Genomic DNA, 26,982 nt, shown 5'->3' on the forward strand with positions numbered 1-26,982 from the left:
ACTTTTAAAATACTTGGGATAAAATTTTACAAGACAGGACCTATTTTTTAAAAAACAATAAAACCTTGAAGAATACATGAAATGAAAACTGAACATACAGAAAGTTTATCATGTTTCTAAATGGGAATACTTAATTTATAAAAACACATGCCTCCAAGAATTAATATATAAAGTTAATGCAATTCTCATTAGAATCCCAATAAAGAGGTTTTGTTTTTGTTTGGGAACTGAGTAAAATTATTTTAAAGAAGACTATAGAAGAATAAGCTAAGAAAATTATTTTTACGAATAGTAGTAAAGGGTTTTAGGCTACACAGAGAAGGAATTTGGCCTAATGCTTAAAAACAGGGCTCATACCCAGGCTGTGCTCTTGGTGGTAGGGTGCAGAACATGTTCTTCAACCTCTCTTCCCCTTAATTTCATTATCAGTAAAATGAGGATATCAATAGTACCTCATAGGGTTTTTGTGAGGATTAAATCTAAATTGCTTAGAACAGTATATTATAGTAAATATTACAACTGTGTTCTGTTATTATATTACAATTACTATAAAATCAGTATATCAAAAGAGTATCATAAAGATCCAGAAGTAGGCAAATAGATAATGGAACAAATTAGAATTAGAGTCCAGCATGCATGGGAACTTAATGTATCATAAAGGTAGAATTTCAGTTAAGCAGAAAAAAATAATAATTTATTTACAGAAGTGGCACAACAAGCTAGGCATCTGGAAGAAATACATGTCATATACAAAAATAAATCCCAGATGGATTCCAGATTTAAATGTAACCAAAAAAATAAAACTTTTAGAAAAAAATTAGGAGAATAATCAACCTTGAGATGAGAGAGACATTCTTAAATAGGACAGAAAACTCAGACACAATAAATGAAAAAGCAGACATATTTGACAACATAACATACAACTTAACATTTTTCTATAGCAAAAAACATAAATAAAATAAAAAGATAAGTTATAGTCTGAGGAAATATTTGCAACACATTCATTCATTTAACAAATATTTATTTGAACACCTTTTATACAATAGGTGTTACCGGATGCCATGCTGAATAAAACGTTCAGCAAATGCTACAAGTCAGGGATTGACTTATTATTTTGTTATCTGTCTAAATCAGCCGTGGGCAAACTACGGCCCGCGGGCCGCATCCGGCCCGTTTGAAATGAATAAAACTAAAAAAAAAAAAAAAAAAAAAAAAAGACTGTACCCTTTTATGTAATGATGTTTACTTTGAATTTATATTAGTTCACACAAACACTCCATCCATGCTTTTGTTCCGGCCCTCCGGTCCAGTTTAAGAACCCATTGTGGCCCTCGAGTCAAAAAGTTTGCCCACCCCTGGTCTAAATGATATTCCTGTATTCATGAAGTTTACTTTCTAGTGATAGATGATACATATGACTAACAACATACAAAGAGTTCTTACAAGTGAGAGAAAGAAAAAATATGGTAAGAATGGTAAGAAGACATAAATAGACAATTCGAAGAATTCCAAATAACCATCACATATGAAATTATATCTATCGTATTCAGATGGTGGAAACACTGAATATTTCTTCCCAACTTTGTGTTCAGTAGCCTCATGCTGGTAGTTTGAATGCAGTCATTATGAGAATATTTACACCATGGAAATCAGCAAATGTTAAAGTCAGAACTTGATTTATTATTTTGTTATTTGTCTAAACTTAAGAAAGTGATGGGAAGAAATGTTAAAAATACATATTAAAATTAACAGTGTGGCATATCTGTGCCCATCACATTATGAATAGCACAAAACATTAAGGAAATACTCTTCCCGTATTTGAAAAATATTACCCAATTCAGCACAGAAGTCACTCACCTCATTGACAAATGAGTGAGGTTCCAACATATGTAGTGCTAAAGCTGAAAGAGATTTTAGTTTAATGAATATAATTTATATGAGGATAAAAAATAGTTTAATAGTAGATCACATTTCCAATTAAATGACAATAAATTTATTGGGAAAGATAGTGGACCCCATTTGTCAAATCATGGTTGAAGTGCGATCATAGGTTGCATACAGATCTAAGAGTTCAGCAATAACCAGCCAAAGCATTCTGTAAGATTCACTTAGCTATATAGAACTTATGACAGATTACTGTATATTCTATTATTATTTATAAATTTTATATATTTAATATCAGTAAAATTTATAATAAATGTATGTGCTTACATATATATATATACACACACACACACACGTGTGTGTGTGTGTGTGTGTGTATGTGTGTATGAGCCAGTTAAACATTTACCAACACACATCCCTTTAACCAGAATTTATTCATATGGCCAAGGAAGTCTTGTTTCATCCAAGCAACTTTGTGACCAGCTAAAATTATATACTATGATAAAGAATAGGCTATATTTGGAGAAAGAATTAGTGGTTTCTGACACAGCACTATGACTTTCATTTTATGTAAGAGGTAACAGACTCAGAGAGCTTAAGTTAGCTTGCCCAATATCACTTACCTAATAAGAAGAGGAACAGAGATTTGGACTCATGTTTGTCTAGCTTCAAAGTTGGTGGTTTTTTTTTTCACTACACCAGTCTTCACCTCCAGAAATATAACATGTTGAGTTTGAGGTAATGGTAGAATTTGCAAGTAAAAATTTTTCCAACTTCCCCATAGGTATGTACTTATGAGATGACTAATGGAGTAAAAGATTTCTATCACACAAAAAGTCAATGAATAGCTGGGGTTAGGAAGTCAGTGGAAACAATGTGTATTCTCTAGAAAGCTTATTTGCCTACAGGGAAATTAAATGTGATTTTGTCTAGAGAAGTAGGGAGTCATCTATATATCTTCATTTTTTTCAGATGAAGTCCACATTATTTTTATTATTTTTATTACCTCAGAAATAAACATTGCTATGGATACGTCATGAGAGATGGATGGTGACCAGAGAGGGGAGAGAGGACTTGGACATGAGAATAAGGCAGCTTGGACAATTGCCTTTCCCCCAATTGATCAGTAACACTTTCACTGTAATGTATTTAGCTCTGTGTAGGAATCTTATATACTTTAAACCCCTTGAAGGCAGGAACTGTATCTTGTTAAATGTCTTAACATAATTTCTCCATACAGTTAATGAGTGACAAATATTGGTTGAATGAATTGTCATGTGAGTGCACTGTGATTAAATATACTTGTTTATATAATACGTATTTTACTTCTCTTTGAATATTCCCTGAGAGGAGAAGCCATGTCTTCCTCAGGACCAAAGATTATTCAATAATTTATCCAACAGATATCCATTAAACTCTTGCCATATATAAGGCACCATAGAGTGAAAATATTAGCCATTCCTTAGACTAGGAACTCTTCAAGGGTTGGGACCACATTCCTTCTTTTCTCTGGAATTTCCCCTAGAGAACTGTATATATTCAGAATGCAAGTTTCATTATAAAAATAGCTACAATGGGGGGAAAAGGAAACATATGTACTACTATTTGTAATACTTTAAACAATAAAATAAAATTTAAAAAAATAAAAGAAAAAAATAGCTAATACTTATTGATGCTTACTATGTGTTGGCACCAAGTGCTTTACATGTATTGCCACAATTAATCGCTATAACCACCATAAGAGGTGGTCCTGATTATTACCCCCACCTTGTGGATGAGAAAACTGAAGCTTAAGAAATGAAGTAGTAAACAATCAAACAGTATGAAGTGTCAGAATCCTTGCATCCCAAATTGTTACCCACTGTGTTATCCTGGCTTCCCCAATTCTCTAGGGCAGCACTGAAAAGAATGAGCCATTTAAAAAGCCTAACCCTGTAGCTCTGCCATGGACCCTGGAATCTTCCTTAAGTCCCTTCCCTTCTTAGCTAGGACTGGAAGATAAGGATGAAAAGGTTTATTTTTTAGACTTAAGTGCCTTGTAACAGAATCAGTGAACACCTTTTATGGCAGGTGTTAGAGTTTGGTTTTATGGTTTGGGTTACAGACTAATCTCACCTGTCTCTGGTTAATTTAAAAAATCAAGAGTTTCCCTTTTTGCTGAAACTGGCACCAATATATTGAAAAAGCCTTCAAAGAAACAGTGGAATTTTTAAAAATTCTTGGCTTTGTCTTGTTCAAGAAGGATGACTGAACTCAAGTATTTACATTCCCTTCCACCAAACTCTCATTGAAACAAGGGTAAAGATGTACAAAAGAGAATAGGAGGGAGGAGTAATTCATAGAATTTGATGACTTTCTGAAAAAGAGAATGTGAATAAGACCTAATTTACAGGTAAAATAGAACTGCAAATGTACAGGACGAAGGCAGAGTTGGATAAGAAATAAGGGGGGTGGGGTGCAGGAAGGAAGAAATAGAGAAAGATTAGAAACGTCAGAGGTGGAAAACTTTGTTAGAAAGTTAAGCTCCATCTATGAAGCAAACTAAAGTGCAATGTGACTTCCAACAACATAAAGTGTAAGCAAATGCAATCCATGTGGCCTTAATGTTTAAACAGGTTTCTTTGAACAGTACTACTTCTCTAAGGATTCAACAACAGTATTTGGTGTATCAAGAATGTTACTTAAAGAGTCAAATAGTAAAACATTGCCAAAAGGTTTCTAATTTTTAGAACCAGCACACAGAGAAACCATGGAAGATTGTATAGTTACAGAATAGGATGTAAAAATTATAAACCTGCACAAAGTAAAAGTAGTACTGTAACAGGAGGACAAACTAGAGGTGCTGGTTTCTGCATTGTTTATGATAGAGAATCAAAAGATATTGTCTACAGTTGATTATATAAGAACTAGACTTTAAGTATATTATATAAAGTTATAAAAGTAATCAATAGAAGGGCCAATTATAAAAATACTAGAGGCCCGGTGCATGAAATTTATGCATGGGCGGGGTCCCTAGGCCTGGCCAGTGATCAGGGCTGATCAGGTTCCCTGCCTCCCCACCTCCCCGCCTCCTCCTTCCCTTGCTGCTCACATCCACCACCACCCACCCCCAGTTCCCTGTACCAGCCCGGGGCGCAGCCCCGATCAGGCGATCGGGACATGCTGGGGGGGGTGGGGGGGAGGGAGGAACCAACTGCCACCTTGGTGGGCAGGCAGCAGGCCAATTGGGGCCTGCCAGTCAGGGGTAGGAATGGGGGGAGGGACCCAGGAGGTTGGCCACAAGCCCCGAGGAGGGATCTGGTCCTCAGTTCCCCATCCCAGCCCAAGGTCCTGGCCCCAATCAGGCAATCAGGGAGTGCTGGCCAGGGAGAGGGACCAGGAGGTTGGCCAGCAGGCCCCATCAATGATTGGGGTCTGTGGGCTGGGGGAAGCTCCTGTGTTGAGCGTCTGCCCCCTGGTGGTCAGTGTGCATCATAGCGACCAGTCGTTCTGGTTGTTCAATTGTAACGGTTGCTTAGGCTTTTATATATATAGATAATTAACAAAACTTGGGAATGAAGGGGAGGGGAAAGTTCATATATGTGCCGTTCCAGCACAACCAAGGGTTCGGTGAGCCTGAGGAGGGGTGGTAAAGGATTAAAGAAAAGACAAAGAGAATATAGCTGGGCTCAGTGGATCTTCTGTGTCTGGATCCAGCCAGCAAACTGAGGCTTTATTTTATAGTCAAAGAAAAACAAGGTAGTGGTCAGCATAGTTACAATGTTCTTGTGAGTTTCACTTGTTTCGGCAGCACTTGCTGCATCTCCCACAGCCCATTAGCTACCTAGGAAGGATCTAGGGAGTGCTACAAGGTCAAGCTTAATTATGCTAAAAGGACTCTGCCCTCTAAACTGGGACTTGTTTGTGGCTCTGCCACAGGTCAATCCGAGGCTTAACTCTAGAGCCGCTCCCTACACATATAAGTGAGCTAAATTCCCCATCTTTCATAGTAAGGAGTCAATGGATAAGATCTAAATTTGGTAAATCAAGAAATAAATGATTAGTATATTATTTTGGTGTTTGTTTTGTTAATCCTCACCTGAGGATATTTTTTCATTGATTTTTTAGAAAGAGTGGAAGGGAGGGGAAAGACATAGAAACATCAATGTGAGAGAGACATCAATTAGTTGCCTCCTACATGAGCCTCAACCAGGGCCGGGGATCTAGCCTGCAATCGAGGTATGTGCCCTTGCCCAGAATCGAACCTGGGACCCTTCAGTCCACAGGCTGACGCTCTATCCACTGAGCCAAACTGGCTAGGAAAGCATATTATTTTGAACAGTCATGATGAATAACAGAAGAACTAAAAATAGAAACAGCTAAAAATGTGTACTTCCTACCTATTCCAAAGAAACACTTCCACATGTGTACCAGAAAGTAGGGACAATGATGTTCAGCTCTGTGTGACATAGCAAAAAATTGGAAGTATCTAAATGTTTATTGCACATACACAAATTATGACACTGTCATATTATACAACAGTTTAAAGAAGTAAAATCAATATATATGTACTCTTCACATGGAAAGATATCCAAGACATTATTGTCAAAAAAAGCAAGTCGCTGGATAATAAATGTGGTATGCCATTTGTGTAACATAAAAAACAAACAAACAAACATATATACTTATAAAGATGATAAAGATCTGGAAACAAATCCACCTCTGTTAGCAATGGGGGAATGTAACTGGGGTGATGGTCAAGAGGGACTCTAACTTTGTTTGTATGGTTTGAAATTTTTATAAGACAGTGTTGATGCATGATTTTTATAGCCTAAAACAAACGGATAATTTAAAGTTGTTACCAGACATAGAGTTTTTCATTTATACCACCGTATGACATATTAAGTTCTTTTTTTACTATGTATTATTTAAAAATTTTAACTTTAAGCAACAAGACTCAATGTTTTTGCTCCTTTAGTTACAGAAAACTTCATAGAACAGTATTGCTGCAAGCAGTTCTCTAAGCACAAAGGTTGCCCTCCCACCAGCCCCATAAATGATCATTATTTATGACCACTTCATGACATAGATGTGTACAGCTATTTACCATTTCTGCTGGGAGGATGGATGTTCACATTCATATGAGACAAAAACAAATCAAGATTCAACTAGACAGGCTGCTGTGGGCTTGGGGATTAGAAGAGCAAAAATAAAAATAAAAAACAAACCTAGCAACATACTTCAGTAAATCACTTCTCTTCTCTGTCTTGTTCTTACGAAAGAATTTAACAACCTCATCTGGGTTGCAGACATTTTTATGAACTCACCACTGAGTTTTAAAAAGCATGAACAAAATATTTGGCTAAACTGGACTCTGGACTGGAAGCTAGATTATAATCACTGTAGATGTTTTTGTCCAGGGTTCAAAATTACAGTGTATGTATGTTACTTCATCTGTCCAACAATGGCTCTTCCCTTTTTTCTTATCTTTGTGACCAACCTTTCAGAAAGCTTCAAAATTTTAACCAGTCCCTATAGGTTTCACTTCTTTAAACTAAGTGAGATCATTTGAACATTAGGAGAATGAAAGAATATTTTTTCCAATTCTTATTCGAATCCTGATCTTCCAGTAGCCTCTTTCCTTCAATACCCCACCATTTTGTTCTTTCTGAACCCCAAGGAGTGGGTTGAGTTTAACCTTCCTCTCCTATTGCTTGTTATTAGGTCTGATTCACTTGGGAGGTTCCTGGAATCCCAAAGTATCACAGATTTTAGTTCAGATGGTAATTGTGAGCATTTTGTTTTACCTATAAAGATTAACATTAATGAGTTTGTTCATAAACAATATTACTTAATCATCTCAATGTCCCTATAAGGCTGGGTTTTAAAAAGGAAACCGGGGTGAAGGGTTAGGAACTTTGCCCTAGGAAACACATCACAACACACTGCTCGCCATTCCAGGCCTTCAACACAGTTCTCCTGGTCCAGTTATCTACAGGAGGTCTTTATTAAAAGGCCTACTGGGCCTGCTTTTATAAAAGTGCCTTTATACAGTTTAGTAAACTTGAAGGGGCTGTAATGAGAAGATCTCTTAATGAATACCTTTGAAGTTGCCAACACCTTTCAGATATATTTGTAGTGATACCATGAGTTGCTTTTTAATCTGTTGAAACAAAGCACCCTATGTTTGACGTTGGGCTCTGAATCCTGACCTGCGTTTCTCTACCTGGGGCATTTAGGGCAGTGAACTGCCACTTGGAAAGAGGATCCACCTGTGTGGTGTCCCAGTTATCACTCCATCTCTATTTGAGCCCCTCCCCTTTTTTTGGTCAAGCTGATGTAACTTCACTCCTGGATTTTGGGATATGCAGGAGAGAACCATAAGGTCTTCCGACTATTACCAAACAGGTAAAGAAAGAAGACAGAGGTAAAAAAAAAAATACAAAGACAGAAACATCATGTTTTCCACCTCATGTCAGCTTGGCCTGGGCATTGACATTATTCCACTCACCCTCATAATGGAGGTACTTGAACCAAACTCAAAGGTTGGAGTTTGGAACATCAAATCAAGCCTTCGTATACTTCATTCATTTTCCCATCTGCCACCTCCCCCATTTTTCTAATACTAAGGCTGCTCCAATGTGATCTAGGCTTTTTCTGCCTTTCTTGTTCCCAAGTTGAAATTTTCTCACTCTCCCCCATTGATTCAAAATGTCTGTGCCTTCCACAGGCAGATATACTAAAAGGCTTAGAATAGGACCTCCTTCCTCCTCCCAAATAAAGCACACATAGTTTCTTCAAGACTTAAATACATAAAATTTCCCCCACCTTATTTTTCAACTAGTTTATCATGAACATCTTCCCGCATCAACCTACTTCATGAAGCATCCTTTTTAATGTTTCAAAATGGAAGTATATTTCCCTGTCTTTCCACTGTTGAACATTTAGGTTCTTGCCAGTTGTTCACTGCAATGAACATCTTGTATCTAAATCTGTACATACAAAGTATGATTTCTATATCATAAGGAATGCAGTCTGATGAACAGGGAGGAGGTCCCCTGGAAGGCCTGTTATGCATCTTCATTTTCTATGTACGCTTGGTACCAGCCCTCCTTCCAATCACTCTGAAACCTATTAGTTGGGGGACAAACTTGGGGAAATGGCGTGGGTGCTGATATACCTTGATATGTCTAAAAAAATCATTTTTATTATATATAACTCTTTTTACCAGTTTGGATAAAAGCTAGTAAAATTTAACTGAAATCTTTATGGACAATTCATGAGGATTCTGTCTGGACAATTAGAAAGGTGATTGAGTTTCTATAGTAGATTTGGGTTTTGTGAGGTCAGCAGCTGATCTGAACCTTTAACTAGCTGTTTTATCGTCCTTTGCTTCTACAGCCCTTTTTTTCTCAGCTTCAAAAGGTCAAGAGAGGCAATAATTGTCCCTCTCTTCCAACATTATGTTGGAATATAGGCATCATGATGGTAGTGGTGCTGGTGGTAATGATAACACAGACTGGCAAAATCTTCTCTTCCAGAAACAATACTGCAGAGAAGAACAGCATAATCAGAACTAGAGCCTTCTCATTTCAGAGGAAATATGGAGGCTCAGTGCTCTTCCCATCTGCCTGCAATGGGATCCAGCTGTGTGTCCATCCTGCTGTTCCTAGTTCCAGGAAGGGCAGACTTTATAACGCTTTGATGATTAAAAAGCAGACACTTGAGGATTAAACTAGAATTGAGGCAAAAGTTCATAAATTTCCTTTTAACCACAAGAAGACTGAAGACTTTGCCTCCAAAATTCTGGGGACAAGGAATTAATTAATCATCATCTTGATGTGTTCAACATTCAGTTATAGAGAGAAGCTCAATTTTAATGGAATACCAGGAAAAGAGTCCGCTGGATGATCAGATATTGATTTAAGGTACCACAGAGAGTGTGTATATTCTGTGTCAGAAAGATGGAGGATATTTTCTTGTGATCAGAATTAGAGGTCTTTCCAGCAAAAGACACTTGAAGGGCATCTGTATACTACACCAGAGGCACTTGCCAGGTTCTCAGCTATTCCCACTTCACACACTTCCCATTTTGGACTGTGGTCATTTTATAAAGCTTTGGGCTCAACTTTAAAGTGTGAGTTGCACCCAGGCCATGTAGCCCAGTAGTTGAGCATCGACTTATGAACCAGGAGGTCATGGTTTGATTGCTGGTCAGGGCACATGCCTGGATTGCGGGCTCAATCCTCAGTGTGGGGCATGCAGGAGGCAGCCGATCAATGATTCTCTCTCATCATTGATGTGTCTATCTCTCTCCCTCTCCCTTCCTCTCTGAAATCAATAAAATTAAAACATAATAATAAAAATAAAGTGCAAATCGCTATTATTCAAAGTCCAGTTTCATGTAATGGGTCAAGGACATATGATTTGAAGGGGAAGCAGCCATCAGTTGGGGGAGATTACAGCAGTTCATATGTTGTTTGATTTGCAGAGCATCAGGAAGACTCCAGTCTGTCTCCCACCGGTGTTGTCCATTGTATGCATTAAAAATTTTTTTTCCCATTGAGTCTAAGACCTTTCTGACTTCCAGAGTCCCCAGTTATAATAGACAGTCATCCCTCATGATCTGCGGGGGGATTGGTTCCAGGCCCCCCAGTGGATAACAAAATCCACAAATGCTCAAGTCCCTTATATGTATGTAACCTATGCACATCCTTCCATATACTTTAAATCATCTCTAGATAACTGATAATACCTGATGCAGTGCAAGTATTTAAGTAACTATTATTTAAATAGTTATTGTACTGTATTGTTTAGGAATAATGAAAGAAAATAAAAGTCTGTACATGTTCGGTACAGACAATCATCATAGGCCTAAGTTCATAGTATGTGTCTACAACAACTTAACTTTTTTTTCAAATATTTTTGAGCCATGGTTGGTGGAATCCATGGATGCAAAATCCATGGATCCAGCGGGCCAAGTGTAAATACCTCTGGAAAGGGTAACATAATCAATCTCCTAATATTTTAGAAGGGGTTCATTGTATTATCATTTTTATTTTATATATTTTTTAAATTAGTATAATACTTTTTCTAATGAAATCTTATCTAGAACCCTGATAAGTAAAAGGCAGAGTGACTCTGGCTGAAGCAGGGTGGAGAAGGACTAGAGCTCACCTACATAGCTTCCTCCTAAATCTGAAGAAATCCAGAAAAGCAATAGTCAATTGTATATTTTTAAATGAAATTTGAATTAACCATTTGAAGGGCCCTGTAGGTAACCCTGCAGAACTTTAGAGTTCCTCAACATATAGTTTGGTAATTAAAAACTGGACAACTAGACATCATGTGCTTCTTAATGTAATGTGGTAGGAAGGATACAGGGCCACCTATGAAGTTTCTCTACTCCAAAAAATAAATTTAGTCAGAGGGAAGGGAGTTGGGAGGGTATGGATAAAAGAAGGTGAAGATATTAGCTAGAGAACATATATGCATAGCCCATGGACACAGACAACAGTGTGGTGAAGGCTAGGGGAGTAGGGGGTGGGCTTGGTGGAGGTGGGCAAAGAAGGGGGGAATGGGGGACATCTGTAATAGTGTCAACAATAAAAAAATTACCAGGATAAAAAATAAATTTAAGCAAGCCTCTAGTTCTAAAGTATCTGTTTACAGGATATAAAGAGATAGAGAAACAAGTTAAATTATACCATATGGAAATGGTCAGCGAAAAACAGAATGAGGGAAATTCTACAGGACAAATGACCCAGTTTGTTCAACAAATAAGTAAGCATAAAACAGGAAAGGGTGGTGGAGAAACTATTAAATTTTAAAAGACAACAATACAAAAAAGACAAAGAACCCAATTTTAAAATGAGCAAAGGGCTTAAATAGACATTTCTCCAAATAAAGTGTACAAATGGCCAAGAAGCACATGAAATAATGCTCAACATCATTCGTCATTAGGGAAATGCAAATCAAAACAGCAATGAGATGCCACTTCACACCCATGAGGATGGCTATAATAAAAAATGTAGAAAATACAAGTGCTGTCAAGATGTGGGAAAAGTGGAACCCTCATACATTAGTGGGAATGGAAAATGGTGCAGCCCCTGTGGAAACCAGTTTGACAGTTCCTCAAAATGTTAGGCATACTAGTAAGTTTACGATATGACCCAGCAATTCTACCTCCGGATATATACCCAAAAGAATTGAAAATTGGTGCTCAAACAAATATATGCACCCACATGTCCATAGCAGCACTATTCACAATAGCCAAAAGGTGAAAAGAAAAAAAAATTACTTACAGTAAGTAAATCTAAAAAAAAAAAAGTGAAAACAGCCTAAATCTCCATCAACAAATGAATGGATAAATGAATTGTGGTATATCCATACAATTCAATATTATTTAGCAAGAAAAAGAAATAAAGTACTGATATCTGCTACAATCTGAATGGACTTCAAAAACATTATCCTAAAGGGAAAATCCACAAAAGGTCATATATTGAATGATTCCATTTTATGAAATAGCCAAAACAGATAAATCCATAGAGATAGAATGCAGACCGGTGGCTGCCAGGTGTTGGTGGGAGGTAGGAATGAGGAACAACTGGTGAAGGGGATTCTAGGTTTCCTTTTGGGATTAGGAAATGTTTTAGAACTAGATAGAGGTGGTGCCTGCACAACATTGTGACTCCACTATATGCCACTGAATTGTTCACTTTAAAATGATTAATTTTATGCTATGGGAATTTTACCACAATAAAAAAAATAGATGGGTAGATGGATAAGTGGATAAATGGATAGACAGACAAATATGTTTTTTAAAAAAAGACTTGGAAAATATAGTGACCAAATAATATGTATAGTCCTTGTTTTGACTCTGAGTCAATTAAAGTAATTTTAAAAATACATTTTTGAGGCAATTGAGGAAGCTTGAACATGAATTGTTAGATAATATTAAGGAATTATTGTTATTTTCTTGTGAACTAATGGCATAGGATTGTTGGGTTTTTTAATTCTTTCTCAGAAATTCATTCTACAGTATTTATGAATGAAATAATATGATGTCTGGGAAGTACTTTTAAATACTCAAAAAAAAGTTGAGAGGGAGAATAGTTGAAAGAAGATTAGCAAAATTTTGGCATTGATGAGGCTAAGTAATGGGGACATAGGCATCATGCTACTTTTGTGTATATTTGAAACTTTCCACAATGAAACACTATTTAATTTGATTTAGAACCCATACATTTATTTAATGCCATTTATGGTCTTTCAATGTGAACATAGGATAGGTGACTGGGAGGTTTATGCAAACCTGGGAAGAGGAAATGGAGAAGAAAAGCAGCAGGTGGATAAGAATAATACTGGAAAAGAAGATAAAAGGAGTCTAAAAACACATACTCTACAGCTTTGCTGCAGGCAGGTTCTTCAGGAGGAGAGAGAAAATTGTGCTTCCTCAGCTGCAAACCACTGCCCCACCCTGACTGTACTTATAGTCACAGGGGGCTGGACATAGAGTAGGAGACACTGAGAGTGTCCCTTCGAGAGCAAAAGAAACCGCATCCTCATCCTGATTACCAGTGGCACAACCCATGTATAAAATACTATAATTATCAGCAGCTCCAAGTGAAACCACAGCCTTAAACAGTATTCTGCCAATAGTTAGTGATTACATCCAAGTAGCCCTTACAGAACTTGGGGACCATCTCTCCTTGGAGATGGAAGGGGATCACAGATCTCTTGATTTTGTGAAGTCACAATGGACCTTAGCAGTGTTGAGTGCACTAGTTAGGAGCTCTGGACTCTAGTCTTAGATCTACCAACTACCAGCTGTGTGCACCTGTCTCTAGCTGTGAGTCTGTAGTTGCTGACTCTGAGCACCCCATTTGTAGAGTGAGAGTTTGGACAGTTTCTCTTGTCCCTTCTACCTCTAAAAGCATTCACTTCATTTATTCATTTGTTTATTGCGCGACCATTTAGTCTATGTATAACTTTAATACATCCACAGCTAGCAAAATAACTCTAAGCCTTGGTTAAACACAGATTCTCTAGAAAGTTTTCCCTCAGAAAAACTCTCTAATGGCCTCTTGACTTCATTGGTTGAAATATAATTACTCAAAGCTTCTCCTCTAAATGGGAAAAGTGCAACAACTACCTTTCTTTAGGTGCCTCAAAGGTGGAGCCCTAATACTGAAAAAGAAAACTAGCTTTACTTTGCCCTTATTAGAGGGCCAGGAGTTCTTCCTGAATTTGTTTCCTTTCCCTATATTTAGAAATCATCCTGAAATTTTGTAATCCAGAGGAAATCTCTTCTAACATTTTCTGTGTATCTTTTCCAGGTCTCCTTTATAATAGTTACATAGTATTTCTTTGTATCAATGCACTATAATTTACTTAAATATTCTCTACTTAGGTAGTTTCCTACTATAAAAGCATTGGCAGGAACATCCTGGTACATACATCTTTGTTAAGTTGTTAAAGAAAATTTTAGAAATAGAATTTCTAGGTCAAAAGAAATGCACATCTAAAGTTTTGGAAAAAAACTGCTTAAGCGCCTAGAAAGACTATAGCAATTTATACTCCCACTAGCACTATATGAAAAGGCCTATGTCACTACATCTTCCCCAGTGTGAGCGTTAGCATTCATTTCAGTCTTTGCCAATCAATCCTTCCTGACATTTTACAGGGTCTCCTATAATGCTGTGCTTGGTTTCTATACATGCGAGGTGCTCTAATACTGTTGTAAGTTTATCCAGAGGTGGCAGCTCCCTTCCTCTGTTTCTGAAGGAACAGGATTGGTCACAAGTTACCTGAACCTCCTAGCTCTCAGAGCAACAGTCAGGAGTATGCAGGCCGCCATGGCTTCTCCTTTTAATAGTTAACTAGCTTTCCACTTCCATACCTTGCTCGCTTGTTCAAATTCCCTATCTATTCACAAGCAATTAAAAGTTAACTCAGAAATTCTGATCAAGATGGTGCATAGGTATACGTGGTACCCGCTGCCTCCCACAACCACATCAAAATTTACAACTAAAATACTGAACAACCGTCATTCAGAACCACCTGAAATCTAGCTGAACAGAAGTCCTTCAACTAGGAAGTTAAAGAAGCGGCACAGAGAAACTGGTAGGAGGGACAGAGACACAGGGCGGAATTATGAACTGGCTGGTCCCACACTCATGTGTGGCGATTTAAAATCTGGAGGAATATCTTGGCTGTGAAGGTTTCCCTGAGGAGCAAGGGGGCCCTACCCCACACCATGTCCCCCATCCCAGGGTTCCAGCGCTGGGAAGAGAAGTCCCCATAACTTCTGGCTGTAAAAACAAGCAGGGATTGTGGCTGAGTGACACAGAAGCTGCAGGAATCCCAGGCAGTTCCTCTTAAAGGGCCCGTGCACAGACTTACTTGGACTCACTCCCTCTGAGCTCCAGCACTGGGGCAGCAGCTTAAAAGGAACCTGGGACATTCAGAGAGAAACTAACTTGTCTAGAATCAGGGCGAGAGCTGGAGGGGCAGCTTTCTCCCAGACAGAAGTGCTGACAGAGGCCAGTGTTCCTTTTCTGAGCCCTCCCCACCACAGAGCCAAGAGGCAGGCACCATATCTGAATCTTCATCAACCCAGCTCATACTGTTCACCCCACCCTGGTGATTCTCTGAGACCCTGCCCCTCCCTACTTGCAGGCTTATCCAAACCATTTCCAGTGACTTTCCATACAACTGGCCTCTCTTGCCTCATGCTTCAGACTGTCCTAAAATCTCTCAAACAAGCAGCAGCTGGCATCAGCATGCCCTGTACCTCTCAATAAGTGGCCCAAGACCCAACACTAGCAGCAGCCTGCCCTGGTTCACAGCTTGGTTTCTCCTGGGCACTTCCAAGCTCAACACAAGTAGCAGCCATCTACAGATCACTCTGTAGCTCATGCTGGGTGTCCCTGGGCAGGGCACAGATACTAGTAGCTGACTTTGCACTTCCTGAAGGCTCCAGAGCCAGTGCACCTAGTGGACAGCTTTGACCACGCTAGATTACAATCCTACCACTTTCATGAGCCACACACTCAAGGAGTGGACTCAGTGAGCACCAAAACCCCACTGAAGCAAGTCCTGCAACATAGGGGCATTTCCTGCACAACAACTCTTCAGCTGTAGTTGCAGCCAATCCTAACAACCAATTGGCCTGGGGGTCAATCCTTCCCAGTGATGCCAACATCAATCAAGGCTCAACTACAATAGGACAGTGCACACAGCTCACACAGAGGTGCACCTGGAATGCCCAGCTCAGGTGACTGGGGAGGATAAGCTACCTGGCCCTACAGGACACCTACTACACAAGGCAGCTCTACCAAGTCCAGGAGACATATCAGCTCTATCTAATACACAGAAACAAACACAGGGAAGCAGCCAAAATCTGGAGACAAAGAAACATGTCACAAATGAAAAAAAAACAGGAGAAATCTCCATAAAAAGAACTAAATGAAATGGAACCAAGGAAACAACCAGTACAGAGTTTAAAACAATGGTTATAAGGATGCTCAAGGAACTTACTGAAAACTTAAAGAAGTTTAGTGAGAACTTCAAGGAACTTAGTGAGAACATCAACATAAAAAAGTACCAGTCAGAAATTAAGGATATACTAACTGAAATAGAGAATAATTTACAGGGATTCAACAGTAGAGTAGAGAATTCCAAGAATTAAATCAAGAATCTAGAATATAAGAAAGCAAAAAACACCCAATCAGAACAACAAAAAGAAAAAGGGATCCAAGAATATGAAGAGAGTGTAAGGAGCCTCTGGGATAACTTAAAGTGTACCAACATCCACATCATGGAGGTGCCAGAAGGAGCAAGAAATTGGAAACCTATTTGAAAAAAATAATGACAGAAAATTTCCCTTACCTAGTGAAAGAAATAGACTCACAGGTCCAGGAGGACAGATAGTCCCAAACAAGATGAACCCAAAGAGGCCTAAACCAAGACACATCATAATTAAAATGCCAAAGGTTAAAGACAAAAAGAGAATCTTAAAAGCAGCAAGAGAAAAGCAGTTAGTTACCTACAAGGGAGCACCAATACAATTGTCAGCTGATTTTTCAACAGAAACTTTGCAGGCCAAAAGGGAGTGGCAAGAAATATTCAAAGTGATGAATAGTAAGAACCTACAACCAAGATTACAGTACCCAGCAAAGCTATCATTTAGAATTGAAGGTCAAATAAAGAACTTCCCAGACAAGGAAAAGCTGAACGAGTTCATCGCCACCAAACCAATATTACATGAAATATTAAGGAGTCTAGGAGGAGGAGGAGGAAGAGAAGAAGAAGAGGAGGAGAACAAGAAGGAGGAGGAGGAGGAGTAGAGGAGGAGGAGGAGGAGGAGAAGGAAAGGGGAGGAGGAGGAGAGAAAAAGAGAAAAAATATGAATAATAAAATGGCAATGAATACATATCTATCAGCAATTGAATCTAAAAATCAAAATAAATGAACAAGCAGAACAGAAACAGATTCATAGATGCAGAGAATACTTTGACAATTGCCAGATGGGAGGGGGGATGGGTGAAAAGGTGAAGGAATTTAGAAGTACAATTAATAGTTATAGAGTAGTCATGGGAGTATAAAGTACAGCATAGGGAATATAGTCATAATATTCTAATAACTATGTAAGGTGTCAAATAGGTAAGAGAATTTTGGGAATGATCACTTAATACGTTTTATAGTGTCTAATCACTGGTGTGTACACCTGAAATTAATATATTGTATGTCAACTGTAATTGAAAAAGTAAAAAATAATGATTAAAAAACAAAAAAATAAATAAAATCAAAGAGTTACAGAAGGTCAAAAAATAAATTAAAACACATTAATATGCAAAAATAATAATAAAAGTTAATTCACCATGGCTCCTGTTTTGACTATATAAAATAAAGTCTTCTTATACCCCCGTTCTGCAATTAACACTGATTTTGGGGGGTATAATGTGAACTTTACCAAGCAACCATGAGAGATAGAAGAGATTCTGTTTTATTTGGATTACTTTCAATTCTGATTCCCTGCTATCTGCCTGATTTACAGTTAGCCAGATTCAGAGGAAACACCGCATCATAGGTAACTCTTTTTCTGTCTTAAAGATTCAGTTTAATAGATGTTGGATGACCTATCAGATGGCTAGGAATTTTTTACCAGCAAATTAATTACCTGATTTATTCTTCTGGCCAATCTTCCCTCCCCTGCCTCCACCCTTATGGCATAATAGTCATGAGGTTATGAAAACATATGGAGAGAGGTTATGAGAACCAGTAAGGTTTAGAACATGCTGAACCTTAGCTGCCTAAGGTTGCCTTTACAAATGTGTACAAATTCCTATTCCCATTTTCCCGGCAGAGAACAGGCTGTTACATATTGCTCTCGGCATTGTGAAATCAGCTATCTTCTGCAGGGCTTCTCTCCCTGAACACAAGTCTCTCTCACATAAACCACTGGTCCAGGTAGTGTTTCTAACCAATGCACTGATAGAAAAAATGAGGGTAGAAAAAATATGAATAATAAAATACATATTCCCTTTGAAGAGGACACACTATGAAAGGTGGATTTTTTTAGAAGGGTCACAGAGGGCTATGGATTTTTGCTGATCATAAATCAAGCAGTTGATAAAAAGCAATGTGCCTTCCAGGAAGGTGTGATTTGAAGTAGCCCTGACCCAGGACCTGGTGAAAAACAGCCCATTAAATACCATTAAATAAGAGGCGATAGTCACCTGGGGTACAGCCAGGTGGCTTCAAAATTCTATGCTGAAGACTCTAAGGAGTACCTTAAAATTATAATCTTGTGGAAGAGGCACTTCATTTGCTGGGCACAAGGGCAGCTGTCGGAGTACATGGCCATCAGAGGGCTCCCCTACTGCTTTGTTTTGAATCCACACCCTGTCTTCCCCTAAAAGGAAGAATCAGTGGTTTTAGGGCAGCCTTACCCAACCTTTTTGAACAATGCATGCATATAAGCATAACCAATGGACATAAGACACTGTGGGGTAGGGGAGGCCAAGGGAATGTCAAGGGTGGGGCGGGGCGGGGGGGAGGAGACACATGTAATACTCTTTGTACTACTTTAAGCAATAAAACAAAATTTTTTTAAAAATGCCATATTTAAATAAATATAAAACTCTCGTACACATCTCCCACAAAGTTTCTGACAGCCTCTATACATATTCAACTTAGAAATCATCACCTTCTGCACACCCTCATTGCCTGGGAGATTTTATCTAGCATTACTTGCAGTTGTTTTTATTATGAAAATAGTAAGAGATTGTTTCATCTGCCAAATGTCTTCAAATATTGAAAATGACTTTTCTATACAGTTCTCCCAAAGGTGGATAATGGCCATCCTAGAGGATTGAGAAACACCATAGTCCTAACAGTTACTAGCCTAAGTCCCTTTTCTGCTCTCCTTCTGTTCACCATTTCTGTGATTAAAATCCTAGCCTGAGGCTCTATTGGTCATTTATACTTCAGTACGAGTCTATATCACTCTGTTGCTTCTCTGGAGATATGTTAGGATTAAGCTTATGTCTGATTGAAAGTGAAAGGCTTCTGATTAAGGGGCATACATTAAACCTGGCAGAATCTAGAACCCAAATAGACCTACTGAATCATCTTCTCCAGGGGTGTGGTCTGAGAATCTATTATTGCAAAATTCCCCCATGTGGCTCTGATGCATGTCCAGATTTATAACCAAACAATTGACCTTGTAATGGACATTTACCTTTCTTGGGTGCTCCAAAAAAATTTTTTTAACATGCTGACCACATTTTAATAGTTCTCCACATAGTGAATCTCACCTTCTCATGAAAAATCCAAATAAATGATTTTCCCAGATTCCTTTACTGCTAAGATGTGAGAGTGTGACAGGTTCTACCATTCAGATATACCTATGTGAGACTCAGAAACTGTCTGGGCACTGGGAGTTCATTTTTGCTAGTACAAGTGACAGCAGAGGCAGCATGTTTCTGGGGTGTCAGTGATGCTGCAGCTGGCAAATTAGGGCAGAGGCTGTGTTGTTCTGAGGTCTGTTCTGTTGTTCTGGGCAGCAGCTCTCTCACCAGGAAAGTTCAGCAGTGTGGTTCTAGATGTTATTCCTAGAAGCTCAGTCTAGAGCATGATTCTCAATGATGGCATTTTGGGTTCGCCTGAGAAGATATTTTTTAAAAAACAAACACTAGTCCTAGCTGGTTTGGCTCAGTGGATAGAGTGTCAACCTGCAGACTGAAGGGTCCTGGGTTTGATTCCAATCAAGGGCACATGCGGGTTGCGGGCTCGATCCCCAGTAGGGGGGTGTGCAGGAGATCAGTTAGTCTCTCTCATCATTGATGTTTCTATCTCTCTCTCTCTCCTTCCGCTTTCCTCTCTGAAATCCATAAAAATATATATATTTTTAAAACACTAATGCCTAGATTCTACCCCGACAGTGTGGTTTATGGCATGGGGTATAATATGAGCATTAGCTTGGTTCTAATGTGCAACCAAGTTTGAGAACCTCTAACCTCAAGCTTCTGCCTCTTTCCTTCCAACAATGATTTAATAAATTATTTTCCAATTAAAATAGCTAAAATTCATTTTGCAGTCTGCAACTAGAAATTCTGACCAGTACAGATTCCTAAAGTCCCTTCCAACTCTAAAAATATAAAATTTTATGGTGTTCTGTCTTTTTTAATTGTTGGAGGGGTACCAAGACAATTTAGTGAGGAAAAACAATCTCTTCAACAAATGGTGCTGAGACAATTGAATAGCCACATGCAAAAGAATGTAGCTCATACCATATACAAAAATTAACTCAGAATGAATCAAAGACCCACATGTATGAGTTAAAAGTATAAAACTCTTAGGATTAAAAAACAGGTGTATATCTTCTTGACTTTGGTTTTGCCAATGGTTCCTTGCATATGACACCAAAAATACAGCAACAAAAAAATTAAATAGGACAATATCAAAATTAAAACCTGTGTGCTTTGAAGGCTACCATCAAGGAAGTAAAATGACAACTGACAGGATGAAAGAAAATTTTGCAAATCATATGTCTAATAAATGACTTGTATCTAGAATATAAAAAGAACTTCAATAACTCAATAAGAAAAACACAAATAACTCAATTAAAAATGGGCAAAAGAACCCAGCCAGCAATTCCACTCCTCAGAGAAATGAAAACATATGTCCACACAAAAATTTGTACATGTATGTTTATAGCATTATTTATAACTAGAGGCCCAGTGCACAAAATTCGTGCACAGGTAGGGTCCCTAGCGGCTGCCTGCTGCCGACCAGGGCCTTCCTTCATTCCATGCTGCACCTAGTGGTCAGCACATGTCATAGCAAGCGATAGAACTCCCGGTCGGTCAAACTCCCGAAGGGACACTTTGCATATTAGGCTTTTATATAGGGAGATAGGTAAAAAGTGAAAACAATCCAAATGTCCATCAACTGACAAGTGGATAAATAAAATGTGATTTATTTATATGATGGAATATGCTCCAGCAATAAAAAAAGAATGAAATACTGATACACACTTACAGCATAGATGAACCTTAGAAACATTACAGTAACTGAAAGACATCACACACACACACATCCAACACAAAGACATATTGTATGATTTCACATTTATGTGAAATATCCAAAATGGGCAAACCCACAAAGAGAGAAAATTGATCAGTTGTTGCCTAGGACTGAGAGCATGGGAGGTAATGGGGATTGGCTGCTAATGGGTATGGGGTTTCTTTTGGGGGTGACAAAAGTATTCTAAAATTTACCATAAGCATGGTTGCACAAGTTTGTGGATATACTAAAAATCATGGAACTGTACACTTTAAAGGTATGGTGTGTGAATTATATATCAATAATGCTGTTGCACAAATAATTTTGGAGGGATTCCAAACCTTGGCCTCTGGCAGAGGAAATATATGGGAGGAGAAGTGACAGAAAAGAAATCTTTCGAGGACTCAAGAAATCATCTCACAGCCACCTTCTCCGGGTGTAAGTAAAATGCACTGCAGAAAACTGTATGCTGCAGATCCTAAAAGCAACATGGACCCCCAAAATAAGTGATAGCAGAAAAAAGAGCTTTAATGGCAACTAAAATACTTTTTGAAAGGAGGTCCAGAAAATAATAGTGCATGACTAGTTAATCTACTTCTTATAGTCAGAAAGAAGGTAATGTGAGAGAAGCAATTGTCCTGGGCATCCTCAAGTGGGTTTGCAAGACATGGGTGCTGAACCAGTGGGTAAAAAACCTGATCTTAGCCAACACAGAGAGAGATGTGGTTGGGGGTTGGGGGTAGGACCAATCCAAAGAGCAGGTGCAAAACCCCTATGGAAAGTGAAAATGTGCCTGTCCAGCATGGCTCAGTGGTTGAGCATCGACCTGTGAACTAGAAGGTCATGGTTCAATTCCCAGGTTGCAGGCTTGATCCCCAGTGTGGGGCATGCAGGAGGCAGCCAATCAATGATTCTCTCTCATCATTGATGTTTCTCTCTCTCTCCCTCTCCCTTCCTCTCTGAAAGTGATAAAAATACAAAAGATAATAATAAAATAAAGTGAAAATGTGAGAAATGTTTATGTGCTTTGCGTCACTGAAACATTAATAGGGGTCACCTCCAAGGAGCAGTCTTAGAGTGGAAGAGGAGGGGCACTTTCACTTTTATTGTATTTTTCTCTCGTAATTAATTTTTTAAAACAAACATGTATTACTTTCTGATTACAACATAAAAATGAACTAGTTTGCTTTAGCAAGTGTGAGTATGACAATTTAAACAAGAAAAAAATAAGAAGAAAACCATGAAGCAGAAGGAAAGGGAAACAGGAGAGGAAAGGAACAAAGAATGGGGGACAAAACTCATCACCAAAAATGTATTTGGAGAAGGAAGTAAATACATTATTTCTTCAAATTTTTTTACAGAAGAGTTTTTGTAGCACAGGCTAGCTACTAAAGACTGTGTCCTTGATTTTGTACTTACCAATTTAAGTGATTTTTCTCAAGGTTACATAATTAAAAGCAGGCTAGAATTTTTGTAAAAGAAAATTAGGATAGCCGAAACCGGTTTGGCTCAGTGGATAGAGCGTCGACCTGCAGACTGAAGGGTCCCAGGTTCGATTCCGGTCAAGGGCATGTACCTGGGTTGCGGGCACATCCCCAGTAGGAGATGTGCAGGAGGCAGCTGATCGATGTTTCTCTCTCATCGATGTTTCTAACTCTCTGTCTCTCTCCCTTCCTCTCTGTAAAAAATCAATAAAATATATTTTTTTAAAAAAAAGAAAATTAGGATAGATTGGAATAGTGTATGCCAGGCTAATATTTTAGTTTATTCTGTAGACAATGAGAATTTCTTGAAAATTTTTGAGCAATTGTAATTGTATTTGTTAGTGACATATAGCAATGGTTCCCAAACCTGGCTGTGTATCAGAATCATAGAGTTAGCCTTAAAAAATATAGCCCAGCCAGCATGGCTCAGTGGTTGATCATCAACCTATGAACCAGGAGGTCACGGTTTGATTCCCAGTCAGGGCATATGGCCAGGTTGGGGGCTCGATCCCCAGTAAGGAGCATGTAAGAGGCAGCTGATAGATAATTCTCTCTCATCATTGATGTTTATATCTCTCTCTCCCTCTTCCTTCCTCTCTGAAATATAGATAGATAGATGATATATAGATTAGATATAGATATAGATATATAGATAGTGTATATATAGTGCATATATAGATAGTGTATATATAGTGTATTTACACTATATATTATACACACACACACACACACACACACACACACACACACACTAGAGGCCTGGTGCACAAATTGGTGCACCAGTGGGGCCCCTCAGCCTGGCCTGCGGGATAGAGCTGAAACTGGCTCTCTGACATCCCCTGAGGGGTCCCAGATTGCAAGAGCGTGTAGGCCAGGCTGAGGGACCCCACTGGTGCATAACCAGGGCCAGGGAGAGATGCAGGAGGTTGGCCAGCTGAGGAGAGACTGTGGGAGGGCTCCACAGGGCGTGTCCGGCCCACATGTCCAGCCCGTCTCCCTCAGTCCCAATCAGCCAGACCCCAGCAGCAAGCTAACCTACCAGTCGGAGCATCTGCCCCCTGGTGGTCAGTGCATGTCATAGAGAGTGGTTGAGCAGCCTTAGCATATCATTAGCATATTACGCTTTGATTGGTTGAACGGACGACTGGACAACTGGACACTTAGCATATTAGGCTTTTATTATATAGGAGATATGTATATATATATTCTTGGGGCCTACCATCTTTCTTATTCAGTAGGTTTGGAGTCCAGTAATCTATATTTGTAAGTCTCATGTGTTTCTGACACTCTATCATATTTAGGAATGAATGAATATAGAATAGATTAGAGTGCAGGAAATAATGCAAACAGGAAGGCAGGAGGCTACTGAAAAAGTTCTGGTACAGGGTGCTGGAAAACTAAACAGAATGGTGGTAGGAAAAAGCAGATATAAATATGACTGTCATTATGAAAGTAGATGTAATAAGATTTGGTGAGTTCTTGACTATATGTCCCATGAGGCAAATTTATTGGCTACTGGGTATCCTGGAACCTTGCACAGTATCCATGATGTAGTAAGGATTCAATAATATTTTCTCAATGAATTAATTGATTAATGAAATTTAAAGCTGACTCCAGGGTTTTGAGTAGGGTGACTTAACACTGGTGGTACAGATATTTAGAGAATTTGGTTTCAGGAAAAATAATGAGAAATCTTCCATGGTTGAGTCAGAAAGAATGATGAGATGTACACTGCCTTAGGGATTATGGGGGAACTTGTGCCTACACCTCTCTAGGGCTTTGTGGCTGGGGCAGAAGTGGGAAGAAGTCTGGAGAATCTTTTTCACTGGCTGTAAAGCCTTTATGTAACTGTCTGCAAAACTGATCTCTGTGAGACATTCCATTGGGTCATCAGGTCTTACTGCATTTTCTGACTACAGGTGGGAGGTTACAACTAGGTGGTTTTCCACATGTGGTTTTCCCTCTGTAGTTTTTAATTAGGACAACTCATCCCACACTTTCAGCATCCATAAATGAGTTTGTACTCCAGCCTGATTTATCCATTCACCAAGTAGCTCCTCTCACCTCAATTCCCCTTTGCCATTTGTCAAATCCCTTCTCTCCACAACCCACAGCCCCAATAGCCACGTCTGTTCCTATATTTACCTGGCCTTTGACTTTAGGTTCTGCCTCCATTTCATAAAGAGATGGGGCTTCTGCTGGCTGTACCTGGAGCATTTTCTCAGAAATGTGTTTTTACTTTCACTCTCCCTCCTAGTCACCCAAGGTATCAACTTCCAGGTTAGGTATCAACACTAGGCCTGCTTTCTTCTTCCCAGAAGGAGGACCAAACAAGCAGGTAGCAGAGAACTTTGAAAAAAGAAATGTGACATTTCCTTCCTCCATATAGTAGTAACAAAGACATGGGTTAGACCTGCGGTCCATTTTCATTTAGGCTGAATCACACCTGACTGTACTTATAGATCAAATAGAATGTTATCTTCCTATGGAACCTTAAGAATTGGTAGTAATAATAATAACAACCATAATAAAAAGGTTCATCTGTGTATCTAGGTGCCATATTCCCCTAGAATTTGCTGTATGACCGGGAACAAGTCATTTCACCTTAAATGAAGTTTCTTGAGCTAAATGCAAGACGGCGGAAGTGGGGCACAAGAAGCAGCAGACCTTCCACAAGTTCACCTACCGCAGCGTGGATCTCGATCAATTGCTTGACGTCTTATGAGCAGCTGGTGCATCTGTACAGTGCCTGGCAGCGGCAGCTAAACCCGGGCCTTTGAAGGAAGAAGCACTCGCTTCTGAAGCGCCTGCGCAAGGCCAAAAAGGAGGCCCCGCCCATGGAGAAGCCGGAGGTGGTGAAGACACGCCTGGACTTGCTCATCCTGCCGGAGATGGTGGGCAACATGGTTGGCATATACAATGGCATGCCCTTCAATCAGGTGGAAATCAAGTTTGAGATGATTGGCCACTACCTGGGTGAGTTCTCCATCATGTACAAGCCAGTGAAGCGCCACAGGCCTGGCATCGGAGCCACCCACTCCTCCGGCTTCATCCCTCCTCAAGTAGTTAATAAAAAGCACAGACTTACCTAAAATAAATAAGTAAATAAATAATAGAGGCAAAACAAAATTGGAAGTTATAATGGGAGATTTACAGGTATATAGGCTTTTCCCTGAGTTCCTAGGCCCTGCTTTTGTAGGTAGTCAGTTTCATTTAAGGGGGCCAGGATGGAACTGCGAATGCTGAGGTCATATCCTGGATTTCTTGGCTGCCTCAAAGGATTTATCGAGTATCTATTATTATTATCGAGTATCTGATTTCCCTTTCCCAACTCCCATGCCCAGAGAAGTAAATTCTGCTGTAATCAATTTTCTCAAGGTCAGACTGATGAAGATGGAGACCCTCTCCCATTGTCCAACTGGATGTTTTCTAACGAAGGAGCTATATTTCCAGTCATCAAAGGAAATGATGGGTAATTTAAAGAAGGAGAAAGGGTGATGGGTGTTTGTGGAACCAAGGAACTAAGCCCCATCTTGTCAGGACTGCAAACTTCTGGGTCTTCAGAGAGGTAAGGGTATCATATGTACAGGATGTCACATTACATTCTACTCCTCCCATTCTTTATTTGTGAAAGACACTGGCACTTAAGGAGACAATTATTTATTATAAAAACATGTTTGCCTATTTCAAGCTAGTTTTTTCTCTCTCATTTCTCATCTCTCATAAATCAACTTAAAAATAAATGTGGACATTTAAGTCAATTTTTCACTATTACAAAAATACTACCATATTAATAATCTTTATACACACATCTTTGTATATTTGTCCAATTATTTTCTAGGGATAAATTTCTAGAAGTAAAGTTGCTGAATCAAAATAAATTGATGTTTTGAAGAAATTTAACAAAATTTGCTAAATTACCCTCCAGAAATGTAACATTATTCATACCATCAGCTGGTTCTGACCCTTTCCTCATATGCAACAAACCATTTTTTTAATCTTTATTGATCTGAAATGTTAAAAATTTTATCTCCTTCTTGAATTAATTTCATTTTGAATTACC

General features: G+C 38.9%; 1 pseudogene; it reads left to right on the forward strand.

Moving 5' to 3' along the window:
- The window catches only part of LOC102436106, a 79,501-nt pseudogene extending 53,490 nt beyond the window's left edge, over positions 1–26,011 (forward strand).
- The last annotated feature ends 971 nt before the right edge of the window (positions 26,012–26,982 follow it).

This window comes from Myotis lucifugus, unplaced genomic scaffold (genome assembly GCF_000147115.1).
Source record: "Myotis lucifugus unplaced genomic scaffold, Myoluc2.0 scaffold_6, whole genome shotgun sequence".
NCBI classification, from domain to species: Eukaryota; Metazoa; Chordata; class Mammalia; order Chiroptera; family Vespertilionidae; genus Myotis; species Myotis lucifugus.